At 44.2% G+C, this 13,426-nt stretch overlaps 1 pseudogene; it reads right to left on the bottom strand.

Annotated features, from left to right (window-relative positions):
• Positions 1–1,179: 1,179 nt before the first annotated feature.
• On the bottom strand, positions 1,180–7,822 carry LOC143289236 (uncharacterized; annotated as a pseudogene).
• Positions 7,823–13,426: the final 5,604 nt, after the last annotated feature.

Here is a 13,426-nt window from a genome sequence, read left to right as displayed (position 1 = left end):
GCAGTTTCAGGTTACGTATAACGCCAACATCAAGAGGTTGCAGCTTTGACGTTGCATTTGCTGGGAGGAACAGGATCTTTGTTGCCCTCAAGCTTGGAAGTTTTTGGTGCACCGTACAATTGTCCATCACCAACATTTCTCTCTTTTGCCTGTACATGTCTGTCAAGATCCTGAAGCCATTCCTGAAAGACAGCAGTCGTCATCCATGCGGAGAGGTTCGCGCGGTAGTCAACTGGGAGAGTCTTCACATCTTTCAAACAACGTGGCCTGTTGAACTTTCCAATAGTCAGGAGGGGTCTCTTGTCAGAACCGTCCATATTGGCACAAAGCAGAATGGTTATTCTGTCCTTTGATCTCTTTCCTCCACTGCAACTGTCTCCCTTGAATGAGAATGTTTTTTCAGGAAGGAGTCTCCAAAAAAGCGCCGTTTCATCAACGTTATACACATCCTGTGCCTCGTACTTCCTCAGTGTTGGCAGAAGGACATCCTGAACCCATGCATCAGTCACCTCTTCATCAACACAAGCCCTTTCTGCACTCACAGCTTTGAACGAAATTCCATGTCTTCTTTTCCATCGATGTAGCCACCCGTCAGAGCATTACCAGTCTGCCGACGAACATGCTGCCAGTTCTTCCGCCTTCGTTTTCAGCATTTCTCCGTCGACGGGGATGTTTTGTGACCTGCACATCCGTGTCACAGTAAATCAGTTATTTGTTTAACTATGCATAACATGGGAGGATTGTGCTTTTATAATCAGGGGGTCGCCCCATTTTTAAAAATCTTTTAATCAGGCATGCCACCAATAGTGTAGTCATCCTGTGACAAAAGTAACTATGACCCAAAACTAATTGTTACACAAAGTTTCTCTGTTGTAACATGTTCACTAAGATCATGTCTACATATTGTAAAAATTATAATTGTGTGCACCTCTGCATATTTGATTTATGATTTGATTACGTCATACATACAACCATATGACCTGACACATATTTTGCTGAAAACCTTGTCATGTTGCATCTCATTTGAAAAATCTCAGGAAAAAGGCTCCAAATAGCGAAGAGAAACACAATTGAAATGTTAAGGTTTAAAAATAACACCATGACCATTGTCGAACATGGTCAGGGGCAGTTCAGTAGGGTTGGGAGGGGGCGGGGGGGGGGGGGGGCAGGCTAGTTCGGTACACAACTTCGGTGGAGCCCCCGTTTTGTTTTTGACAGGAACAATCGTAAAATTTTGGAGGAAGCAGGAAACATGAGGATGGGGTACAGCCAGTGTATTAAGCAGCAAGGCTTGTCGAAATCAAGAAACAAAGGAACTTACTTTAGTCATAGTCTATGGCAAGTACTGGTGAGTTGGAACAGCTGACGCCGGAACATTCTCCACAGCTAGGTGTGCACTCAAGTCCATGTTTTCTGCAGCTGCATCGTCTTGTGTCACAGTTATTTCTGCACATGCACCTGATTACTTGTAGCAAGTCTGCTGGTGCTGCTGGTAGATCAGTTGTGATTGGCACGAACTTGCCATGTTCAAGTTTCCAACCACACTGTGTCGGTTCTACTGACAGTTTGCCTCCCAGCCACTCTTGCACTTGGAAGTAAACTCTCAAGCTGTGGAATCGAGCTGCAGCTGAGGTTGGAGGAAGAGTGTGGACCTGCACAAAAGTTGTTCCAACTGCTACTTTTGAACAGAACAGTCTATAGCGAAGGTCATCTGAGTTCTCTCCTGCATTGCCATTATACAGTGAGACAAACATCTTTTCCCCTGCCGATTGAATGCTGTCTATGCTGTCATCACGAAGAAACACGTGAGCAAGAGCTTGCATCTGTGGACTGGATTTCATTTTTTTTCCAAGCTACAGCTTTTCCAACACCAAACGGCCGAGAAGTGGTGTCACAACCTGTGAATGCGTGAAGAAAAAGAAGAGCGTGACGCAAATGTCCAAGAGCTGTCACAAGATGTTTAATGCTCCAAACTTTTGTAGATTTCCTTTGTTTGTCAGAATAGAAGAAGATGTCATAGGAATCAATTTGAATGTGGTGAACCAACAAAATCAGCAGGTCTGTGTCCTCCCCGATTACTGCTGTGACGGTGTTTTGAGCGCATCCTATTGCAGCAGTGATGATTTGCAAATCAGCATCAGCACTAGCGTGAATGACAGTGCATGTGTTTTCCAAAGAAGCTCTGAGTGCGCAAATGAAACGTTGCTTGTTTTCTGAGTTTGACAGAAACTGGTCTTTCGTAGAGCTGAATGTCATGTCTGGCTTGAAATGCACAGAACTTGTTTTCCGTCCCTTGGTACGCCGAAGGTGAGTCATATCTTTTGTGGAAGGACCAGACATGTACCCATCAAACACAATGACAGCTTTGGGGTAGTGATGGTTTACAAAACTCACATAGGCGTCAATGATGCTCTGAAAACTGCTACCACGTTTCCATGGTGCTTGAAGTCGCTGAAGCAGAGATCCTCCATCAACCACAAATTGCACGTCAGGTGGGATAAGAATGGGATAATCATCTTTGGCCGAAACGATCTTCCACAGCTCATCAGCCAGTGTTGCCTTGTTTGGCTGGCGCATGAAGTCTGGTGATTCAAACAGTGAGGAAGGGACGCCACACAACTCATACTTTAACAGTTGTTTTTCATCAACAGATGTGCTGTTGGCTGCAGTTATAAAGCGCTGGAAAAGAAGTTGAGGATCAATTGATATTGGATTGCCTTCCACTTTGACTGCCTTCTTCGCCCCAAGTGTCTTGACCTGGTTTTTTTTCTTCATCAGGCATGCCACCAAGGCAGGAAAAAAAAGGAGGAAAATCAGACAACAACAAAAAATGCAGCTGAAATTTTTTTTTCCTGTGGACTGAACCCACAACAGTGTCAAAAATAAAAGACTAATTAATACAGACATGGATTTTCTCAATTAGTGTAACTGTTTACTCCCCCCCCCCCTCCCCATCTTTAGAACGAGGCTTAACATGGTACAATCCCCCCCCCCCCCCCCAAAAAAAAAGGGTGGGGAGGGGGGGATCCGGGGGCATGCTCCTCCGGGGAAATTTGACATTTTGAACACGAATTAGCCATATATATATAAAATCAGAGTAAGAACACATAACAACAAAACACATGGAATGTTGCTCCAACTGACTTTTTAGTGTCTATTGATTAGTATATAGTCTATATAGACACTAAAAAGTCAGTTGGAGCAATCCTTGCAAGCCCATTCCATGTGTTAGAATTTACCTGGAAAAATTAGTATTGTTACTGTAAGGGGCAAACTGGGTGTGAGAAAAGCACACAGAACATTACAAAGAAACGCTGTTAGTATGATAAAAAATGATCATGCATGAATTATAGGCTAGCCTTACCGGACCACCAATCCACAGGTAAATTTATCCAACAGCAAAATGTCATTCAGCAAAGTTGTCATCCAAACAGGTCTGTCCCAGAAACAGGAAAACTTTTAGTTTTACTCTGGATGTAGTTGTAAAACAGGTGACGAACCCTCGACTGGAATATTTGATTTCGCTGTCGCACACAGTGCAGCACGCATAGCCATCTTTCTCGATCTTCCGTATCACCTCGCCAACTTGCTGATCTTCAACAGTTTTGTCCACCCATTCCCATCTCCATTTGTTCTTTGAATCTCGATCAAAAGAAGATGTTTTAGCTGTCCGTTCAATGAAAACAGGCCTTGGCATTGACAATTTGTGTGAGTCGTTCACTGTAGCCTAGATCTACGTCGCTGTGGCCTAGAGTAAGCCGGTCAACAAACGAGACTTCCCGCGAAGCGGAGGTGAATTCTGGGATAGGCCTACTATGATAATCATTGATTGGAAACCGGTGCAGAGCCAAAAATGACCCCCGCCTTCCAGAATTTATTGAAATGTGTCGCTTCGCGGAAATCAAAGTTTCGTGCGGCGGAATCATCTTCACTGGCGGCGGATCGATATTTTGAACGGCTGATTTGTAATGAACCACGGCGATTTTCCGCCTAACGGCGGAAAAGTATCATGCTTGCTTCATGGTCAGATCTGCTACCGCTAAGCCTTCCATGCCATTCAGAATTCCAAGACCGACTGCTTTTGCTTGGTCTACATTCACAGATGAGTCCGCCACCACACCATTGTCAATGTTTCTGAGGCTGGGGTCATTGGCAAATGGGTTCCTTTCACAAAGATATGATGTGATGGTCATCATGTCGTCTGTGTCTTTTGCCATTCGAGAAGATCCCATTTCTATGTGCTGATCACTTGTAAGTCGACTGGTATCAGTGACTTCTTGCATGGCAGTGTTCACATCAGCACATGCTGGCATGGACAGTACCCATTTAGCGTGTTGGGACTCTGTCATCCCTCTCCCTCGGCTGAGGCCACCAGTTGGGACTCTGTCATCCCTCTCCCTCGGGTGAGGCCACCAGTTGTCTTTAAACCTCGCATCAGGGTTTGCTCAATTGTCAAGTCAGACGAAATGCCAGCCCAGTATCTATTGCTTCGTCTCACAACATGATGTCCTTCGACAAAGCTTTTGTAGACAACAGGGTTGACTTTGTCAAGCTTGTTCATCATCTGAAGGTACAAATAGGCAGACTTGGTATAAGAGTTGTGACCAGCTGCAGCAAGGTATGGGAGCATTTCACGTACGACGGACAGATGAAGGAGCCAATTTCCAGTTCTTTCAGCCTTCAGAAAACGTTTCAGTATGTCAACCATAGCCATGTACTGGAGCCAGAGATCACAAGTTCTGCCACTGAGTGACAATTTCTTGCTGTTTAGTTTGCTGGCGATCCTATTGAGACAATCGTTGTTTTTGACAGAATCTGGTGTTACTGCACCCTTCAAAAGTTGGCTGTGAAGGGCAGACGCCGTTTGAAGATCTTCCTTGTCTTGGAGTTCATTCAAGGCACTTGATATTGCTGTATCCATATCTTGAGGTACGTCAGATGTGCGAACTGGTTTTAGTTCTGTTTCAGCATTCAGTTCCAGATCATTCCTTTGTGCCTCATTTTGGGACAGGTCGGCCTCATCGTGAATGTTTTCTGTAGTTCCAGATGACAGTTGGGCATGCAAGGTTTCTTCTTTTTCACAAACAGTTCCTTGTGAGTCATGCTCCACTGACGTCGGAGAAGCAGGGAGGACATCTGTAGACACTTGCAGCAAAGTGGACTGTTGATCTGTTTCAGTCTGGCATTTAGGATGTGGTAAAGGCACACCAAATGTGTCTGACATCAACAGTGCATTTAATGCTGCATCAAGTAGAACGTGTCCACGAACTGCACGTTGTACAGCCTTTCCTTGAAGCATTGCACTCACAGAATTTGAAGCATACACAGTTGACAACACTTCATGAAGTCCAGTTTCTTCCATCAAATGCCCAATGCATGCAAGAAAACTCATTTCAAGATGAAACGGCCCAAGCCGAAGGACAATGGATTGAAGGTCACTATCTGCTGGTTCACCTGAAATGATGCTCAGAGCCTTCCACCATAGAGGTTGGTCAAATGTCAGCACTGGTGTTGATTTATTGCGCTTCACTTCAGCACAAATGAAACACAGTGTAGAATATATACATGTTTTGTCACTGGGATTCATGTCTATCATCGGCATGAATATGACTGACGACTGTCCTGGAAAACTTCCATGGTGAACAGCTTGCATGACTCCAGACCAAGACGGTCTATGTGGATGTAGCAGCCAGCAAGCTTTCCACAACAAATCAACTTCTGATGTTGGATCTTTGACAAATGTATTTGTCAGACTCTCAAACTTCATTGTCATCAAACCAAGGCATTCATCTCTGTAGTATTTGATGTCAATCTTTGCCTTGTTGATGATCTCTTCTGTCCTGACATCGGTTTGCCTTCTGACCTGCACTGTGCTATTCACTCTGGGAGTAACCGAGGCAATAATTCCCATGCCATGGAAGGTGTTAAATCCATCAAGTGTAGCCATGTTGTGATCCACGTTGTCTGCCATGTACTGGATGAAATGACCCTCAGGTGCTGATGCAACATTATGGTCAGACACAGCAGCATTCATCTCATAGGTCATGACCTCACTGTACGACACACTAAAACCAAGAGAGTACAAAGTGTCCACTAGGAACTTGGAATTAAAACAATGGTGCATCTGGACTGCTAATCCAATCTGCAATGGGCATATGAGAACACGTGGACGAGCTGCTTGCATAATTACTTGGCCTGTTGATGCTACTTTCAAATCTGTGTCCTTTCCACTGAAAATAGTCTTCAGCAAAAGCTGCAACGAATCAGGAACAAAGTTTAAGTTTGCTGAAAGTGATGCTATATCATCTTTGTTGGGATACAGTGCACGAGTTGCAGGCAAGGCTTTAATGTCACTCTTGATGAGTTCTGCTGCTGTTTCTATGATGCATTTCTTCTGAGTCTCCTCATCACACATTTGTTTTGAATAAAATGTGTGCAAGATAGATGATGCCGTTTTCCGGAACTGTGCCACAAATTCCCTACTTTTCAAGGCATCTTCACTGACGGTTCCAAGTCAGAGGACGGAGTCGCCGCATCTGCGTTCTGTCCCGCCTTTCCTGACCGGCCCTCAACGGAACACATCCTGTCTGACAGCTCGGTATACACCGCGGAACTGACCGCACTGGTCCTGGGGTTAAAAATGGTTCTCTCTTCCAAACAGAAGAGATTCATGATCTTTTCCGACTCCTTGTCAGCCCTGGAGGTGATCGCCTGCAGGAATATCACTCATCCCAAACTGCTGGAATTTTATGAAACTTTTACTCTCGCAACGAAGAAAGGATACGAGGTTGTGTTGGCCTGGGTTCCCGGACATGTTGGCATTCGTGGTAACGAAAGGGCGGACCTGCTGGCCAGGAACGCTGTAAAGAAAGAATTGTCCAGATCCTTGGTACCCTATACAGACATGAAGCGGAAGGTCAATACTTACGTTAAGGATCTTTGGCAAGAGAAGTGGAACACCCAGACGGACAACAAGCTCTTCCAGATCCGTCCGGACCTAAAAGAGACCCTCCCTTCAGGGGTGAAGAACAGAAAGGAGGAATCTGTGCTGTGCAGACTGCGTACGGGGCACACTTTTTTTTTTACTCATTCTTACTTGTTGAAGGGGGAGGAGGCCCCTCGATGCGTTCCCTGTGACGAGCCTCTCACCGTGAAACACGTGCTCCTTGACTGTTGGGATCTGCATGACGTTAGACGCAGACATTACACGGCGGTTTCTTTGAAGACTTTGTTTCGTGATGTCCCTCCGTGGGCGCTGATGGACTTCTTAAAAGAAGTGAACCTTTTTAACCAGATTTGAAGGTTTTAAACTATGGAAGTGTTTTTTTTTAACTTTGGAGTGGAAAGTTTGAAGTGGTGACTCGTTTTAATTGGTTGTTTTTTTTAGCCTTGTAGTAGTAATTGACGCGGCGATAGCCTTGAGATGGCCTTAGTGGTCGGCGAGGCTCTAAGCACCATAATTTCATTTCATTTCATTTGTAGTGACACCAGCCTGAACAAGTGCCGTTTTCCATCCACTCCCATTCAGCCAATCTCCCAGCAACTTCAAGATGTTCATCTCAATGTGTAATCCCCCAAGCATGACAACATACTTTTCTTCCCCATGTGTCTGTGGCCGTTGCCATTGAATCTGTTTGCAAATAGCGTACAGAGGCAAGTCTGCTGTAATCACAGGTATTTGCTGGGGGTTGAGGCACTGCACTGCTTGCCTGATGAGATTCATGGCATGAAGGATCATAGAAGCTGACTGTGCTTTCTCTGTGAAAAGTGGCAGCAGAGCCATATTGCAGACAGGTCATTCCACTGGTTGCTTGCTAGCATGAAATGCAGCGCATGACATGTTATCTTCTGCGCTCAGACTTTCTTTGGCTCTCAAAGCATCAACATTTGACAGCCTAGCTTTTTCTTTTGCATCTGGACTGCTAATCCAATCTGCAATGGGCATATGAGAACACGTGGACGAGCTGCTTGCATAATTACTTGGCCTGTTGATGCTACTTTCAAATCTGTGTCCTTTCCACTGAAAATAGTCTTCAGCAAAAGCTGCAACGAATCAGGAACAAAGTTTAAGTTTGCTGAAAGTGATGCTATATCATCTTTGTTGGGATACAGTGCACGAGTTGTAGGCAAGGCTTTAATATCACTCTTGATGAGTTCTGCTGCTGTTTCTATGATGCATTTCTTCTGAGTCTCCTCATCACACATTTGTTTTGAATAAAATGTGTGCAAGATAGATGATGCCGTTTTCCGGAACTGTGCCACAAATTCCCTACTTTTCAAGGCATCTTCACTGACGGTTCCAAGTCAGAGGACGGAGTCGCCGCATCTGCGTTCTGTCCCGCCTTTCCTGACCGGCCCTCAACGGAACACATCCTGTCTGACAGCTCGGTATACACCGCGGAACTGACCGCACTGGTCCTGGGGTTAAAAATGGTTCTCTCTTCCAAACAGAAGAGATTCATGATCTTTTCCGACTCCTTGTCAGCCCTGGAGGCGATCGCCTGCAGGAATATCACTCATCCCAAACTGCTGGAATTTTATGAAACTTTTACTCTCGCAACGAAGAAAGGATACGAGGTTGTGTTGGCCTGGGTTCCCGGACATGTTGGCATTCGTGGTAACGAAAGGGCGGACCTGCTGGCCAGGAACGCTGTAAAGAAAGAATTGTCCAGATCCTTGGTACCCTATACAGACATGAAGCGGAAGGTCAATACTTACGTTAAGGATCTTTGGCAAGAGAAGTGGAACACCCAGACGGACAACAAGCTCTTCCAGATCCGTCCGGACCTAAAAGAGACCCTCCCTTCGGGGGTGAAGAACAGAAAGGAGGAATCTGTGCTGTGCAGACTGCGTACGGGGCACACTTTTTTTTTACTCATTCTTACTTGTTGAAGGGGGAGGAGGCCCCTCGATGCGTTCCCTGTGACGAGCCTCTCACCGTGAAACACGTGCTCCTTGACTGTTGGGATCTGCATGACGTTAGACGCAGACATTACACGGCGGTTTCTTTGAAGACTTTGTTTCGTGATGTCCCTCCGTGGGCGCTGATGGACTTCTTAAAAGAAGTGAACCTTTTTAACCAGATTTGAAGGTTTTAAACTATGGAAGTGTTTTTTTTTAACTTTGGAGTGGAAAGTTTGAAGTGGTGACTCGTTTTAATTGGTTGTTTTTTTTAGCCTTGTAGTAGTAATTGACGCGGCGATAGCCTTGAGATGGCCTTAGTGGTCGGCGAGGCTCTAAGCACCATAATTTCATTTCATTTCATTTGTAGTGACACCAGCCTGAACAAGTGCCGTTTTCCATCCACTCCCATTCAGCCAATCTCCCAGCAACTTCAAGATGTTCATCTCAATGTGTAATCCCCCAAGCATGACAACATACTTTTCTTCCCCATGTGTCTGTGGCCGTTGCCATTGAATCTGTTTGCAAATAGCGTACAGAGGCAAGTCTGCTGTAATCACAGGTATTTGCTGGGGGTTGAGGCACTGCACTGCTTGCCTGATGAGATTCATGGCATGAAGGATCATAGAAGCTGACTGTGCTTTCTCTGTGAAAAGTGGCAGCAGAGCCATATTGCAGACAGGTCATTCCACTGGTTGCTTGCTAGCATGAAATGCAGCCCATGACATGTTATCTTCTGCGCTCAGACTTTCTTTGGCTCTCAAAGCATCAACATTTGACAGCCTAGCTTTTTCTTTTGCATCTGGACTGCTAATCCAATCTGCAATGGGCATATGAGAACACGTGGACGAGCTGCTTGCATAATTACTTGGCCTGTTGATGCTACTTTCAAATCTGTGTCCTTTCCACTGAAAATAGTCTTCAGCAAAAGCTGCAACGAATCAGGAACAAAGTTTAAGTTTGCTGAAAGTGATGCTATATCATCTTTGTTGGGATACAGTGCACGAGTTGTAGGCAAGGCTTTAATGTCACTCTTGATGAGTTCTGCTGCTGTTTCTATGATGCATTTCTTCTGAGTCTCCTCATCACACATTTGTTTTGAATAAAATGTGTGCAAGATAGATGATGCCGTTTTCCTGAACGTAACAACATTAGCTTTTCCATTCAGTTCTGTGATGATGAGTTCTTCACCAAAATGTTTCCTCAGCTCTTCCTTCATCTTTGGATGACTGTAGGAATCGCCATCATTGTATTCTTTCATTTTGTTGATGAGGTCACCAACAGTAATCTGTTCATTATCATTGTCAAGAATAAAACCAGCGATCTTTTCGAAGGCATTTGCCTTTTTCTCATCTTTAGGTCGTCCAAGCTTTATTTTTTTTTCATCTTTGTCTGAAGCAAAAGACTTAGGAAGTCTTTTCCTACTTCTAAAATGAACACTACATGTCTGATGATAAACTGCATCAGCAGCTGGCAAATCAGAAACAAACTCAAGTCTGCTTTTCACAGTGTCTGCCCACTCATCTCCCCGCTGTGAACATACTTTAGCAGTTGAGCTTTGAAAGTCAAGTGTTCTCACTGGATGCACCTTCAGGCCGCAGCGTGCATTGAGCTCTGCAGGAGTCCCACAAAAAAGACATCATCTGGCAAAGTCAAATGGTTGGTTTTGCGAACGTAAGTTCTGTGCAATATTTATAGCGGATGAAGACTCTTGTTTTTTTCTTAGATAACTTTGAATGTTGTACTTATTAGTAAAATTATGACGGCATTCTTCATGCACTGCTTGCCCTTCAGACACGACAATAGTCTCACCACGCTCTTCACTTGCTCTGTTTATGGAGTCTCTTCCTTTAGCTGTTGGCACAACAATCTTCCCACCAGCGTCCAGGGCACCTCCACACAGCACGCACACCTCCATATTCTGCTACAGGCCCATTCCTGAAAAGATTTCACAAATTGTATGAGATATTTAGGCCAGGAAATTCACACACACACACACACACAAATTAAAAGCCAAAATGAAATACACAAGGCATGGGCGCGTATACTGGGACATTAATGCATTCACCGACACACATGGCAACACATGCACATACACTTACGTGCATTCACACACACACACACACACACCAAATAAACCCATCAACCCACCTGCACACGCCTGTTTTCATTCCTGTCAGCAAATCTCCAATAATAATAATAATAATAATAAAGAAGTAATAATAATAATAAGAATAATAATGATATTAAAATTAGTTTAACTTGAATTATTGATGCAGTTAGTAATTTTATTCGAAATAATCATATCAAGAACGAAAAAAAAAATGGTGATGATCAAGATAATTACAAAATAACAGTAAAAAGAAACAATGAAAGCTCGTGAAAACGTATGATATTTTGATGCGCTTGAAGCACCATACTTATAACAAAGGCTTTCACTTGTTTTTGCTTATCGATCACAATAAGACAAAAGCATGGCACTATTAGTGTCGTCTGGGTGAGTTATCACATTATAAAGCAAACTACAGCAACTGTGAATGATATAAACAGTACTTACCAAGCACTGTGATGATAACAGCTCCAAATTAAAAACGCGCGCTTGCAAGAAAAGTTCGTCTGCTGTGACCGAATTAACGCCCGCGCTCGTTATCAGCGCGCTGAAACAAAGCGGTCGGCTGTGAAAAGGCTACGGTGGCTGCTGTGCATCAGAACAGCAAAATGATGAAAACATCACATTTTCAAAACCAAATTCTGCAATTATGCAGAAACCATCGGCATTATAATTTGGTAGACATGTTATGTACTATTTAATCTATCAGATCCATTAAAAATAAATTGTGTACCTTTTAATTTTACCCCATTATTTCTACGAACTACACTACATGATTCTTCTCAATTTCAAGAATCATGGCTTCTGTCTTGTCCATTGTCTTGTCCATTCTTCTCCAAACTTCACAAGCAAAGTAGACTGACGCTAATGCCTAGCTTTTTCTTGGAACGGTCAGGCGTACAAGTTTCTATTTGTGGAAATGATGCAAGGGAAGTACCTGCTGATTGGTTGATAGCAAAAAAGCCGCGCGACCTTCTGAGAAAATTCGCTCTGGGGGCAATCAAGGCGGTCGTTCGCGCGAACAAAAATGCGTTCGCGTTCGCGTTCGCACTCTATTTGCACGGTTCCTCTACAAATGACTAAAATATTCCAGGACGAAAAACCGCGTTCGCTTTCGCGTTCGCGTTCGCGCTCTGTATAAACGGACCTTTACGCAAAGTCGGCAAAAAAACGCGCAAGTTAGAGTCGGAATTGCGTCAGACCTATGACACTAAATCAAAGGTTTACTCACCTATTTTCACCGCTCACGTCGGCGCTGAAATTCACCGCAAGCCCTGACAATCAGTTCGTTGCACTGGCTCAATGCTGGACCTTCCATTGCAATGCGCAACAGCGTGCACATGCGCATCTGTCAGTCTTGATCGGTCAGCAGTTTTGATCATATTTTGCCAGCTGAAACCTCTCTCACAAGGAACAGAGCTGACAGGGACTGTCAATGCAATGTTCGCCAGCACAGCAAAATCAGGATATGTTGCGTCATAATCCATGATGACGACTTTGCAGGCTTTCTCGAAACTGGTCACGCCCTGTAATGACGCCACTCTGTTCCAAAACTCGTCAGCTAAGCAGTGTTGTGTGCGCGCGTACTCTGTTAATTGGCTGTAGCTCTTAAGAGTCACGTAGGCATCTCGCAGTGCTCCGCATGCACATACACTTTGTCTTGTACCGTCTGATTCAGTAGGCCTATCGCAAACCTAGCTGCCAAGTCAGTCCTAAAGTTACATTGATACGGCTTGGAGTAAAAGTTGTTTTGCGTAAGTGTTACGCGTGAGCGCTGTGAAAATGCGTCAGCGAAAATCAAAATGCGTCATATACGCGAAAAACATGCGTTAACGCGATCCCTGTTGACACAAGGTCTTTTATTTAGCCTTGTAGTAGTAATTGACGCGGCGATAGCCTTGAGATGGCCTTAGTGGTCGGCGAGGCTCTAAGCACCATAATTTCATTTCATTTGACACAAGGTCCACATTCTTGTTGTCAAACCATCTGACAGCAATGGTGTTTGAATGGAGCTCAACTTTGCTGCTTTGGGAGCCCCTTCCCTCTCGCTTGAGCTCCTTCTCACTGGCCAGGTTGCTTCGTACAGTGCCCACAAACCACAAGGCCTTTGCTTTCAAAGCTCCCACAAGTGACAGGTTGGTAAAAAAAAAGTTGTCAGCAAAGACCTTGTAACCTTTTTCCTCCTCCAGTTTTGATGTCATCTTCAAAACCACGCCCTCGCACACTCCGTATGGTGACCTCTTCTGTTGGTTTTTCGCACAGGAACCCTGGTACACATCAAACTCTATTTGGATTATGATTTTTATTTTTATTTATTTATTTATTTTTTTTAATCCAGGATGAATAATTCAGTTCCCCAGATAACATTGTGTGATAGCTAAATCATGGACATGCTTTTGTACGTTTTAATGTTAA

This window comes from Babylonia areolata, chromosome 13, assembly GCF_041734735.1.
Source record: "Babylonia areolata isolate BAREFJ2019XMU chromosome 13, ASM4173473v1, whole genome shotgun sequence".
Lineage (NCBI taxonomy): Eukaryota > Metazoa > Mollusca > Gastropoda > Neogastropoda > Buccinidae > Babylonia > Babylonia areolata.
The sequence above is the reverse complement of the archived record's forward strand: the minus strand, read 5'-3'. Positions and strand labels throughout refer to the sequence as shown.